Raw genomic sequence first — 1,245 nt, 5'->3', positions numbered from 1 at the left:
AATGAACATAATTAATAGAACCGCATATAGAACCCGCAGTACCACACCCACACATACTTATTATTAATAAATTAATCAATAATAATTTTATTTTGTGATAGTTTCAACATTTAATTGCAGAATGCGGGTATCCTGTTGACAGTCGGCGAATACGACGCTGATACGTAGACCGGGTAGACATGTAGTTAACCCGAAACGTTTATTAGTTATTACTAAGAACATTTAAAATATGAACATGAAATATCTAATAATTTAAGAATGAAAAATATATATTTAGATATATTTATAAATTATAAATTATAATGTTTAAATATAAATTTACTATTTTGTAATCAGAATATATAAAATACCTAATTAACATTAATTATAATTTATAATATAAATATTTAAAAATTAAATTTTATCTAGATAAATTTATCTAGATGATTTAATTATTTATCTTAGATAATAGCTTAGATAACATATTTCCCATTTATCTGTATAAGATAAAAGATAAAAATATACCTATCTAGATAATTTATCTAGATAAAACACAACACTGCTTATAACTCTATTTTTTTCAAAATATATATGATTGATTTAATTTGAATATATTTATTTATTTTTTTTAAATTAGAAGGATGACTATTCCAAATGATGTAGAACCAAATGTTCGGAATCCAATTATTCCATATGAAATCTTTCGATGTATGGCATTTTCATTCGCGTATGATGAACAGGAAATATTAGAATATTTAATCAAGTTAAATAATTCTAATTTTATACTTAAAGAAATTTATCTAAGTATAAACCTGGGATCAATAGCAACACACTATTGTTCATTGTTTTGCCTACGCATTGATGATGAGAACAATAATTATCAAATCAATTTGATGGGATTTCACCGTCAATTTTAGACTATTATAGGTCTTCAAACATATAGCCAATTTAGTCGATGTGTGAAATGTCGTAAATATTTTACTATTATTAGTTTTAATACGTCATATCCTGTAACAAGGGTTCCATTTTACTCATACAAGATAAAACCGTCAGAGATAGATATGACTCATATAATCCATTCCATTTCTAATTTGGGCAAATATAATAATTACTATAAACATGGTTTGATTTCATTAATAGTTTCCTAATCGTATGATTATACAAACATTTCAGATTTGGAAGATATTATTTATAATCACGTCCACATTATAGAGTAAAAAAATTACTTATTTACATACATTTGGGATCACGGATGATGAAAGTATG

Source organism: Acyrthosiphon pisum, unplaced genomic scaffold (assembly GCF_005508785.2).
Source record: "Acyrthosiphon pisum isolate AL4f unplaced genomic scaffold, pea_aphid_22Mar2018_4r6ur Scaffold_20704;HRSCAF=21886, whole genome shotgun sequence".
NCBI classification, from domain to species: Eukaryota; Metazoa; Arthropoda; class Insecta; order Hemiptera; family Aphididae; genus Acyrthosiphon; species Acyrthosiphon pisum.
The sequence above is the reverse complement of the archived record's forward strand: the minus strand, read 5'-3'. Positions refer to the sequence as shown.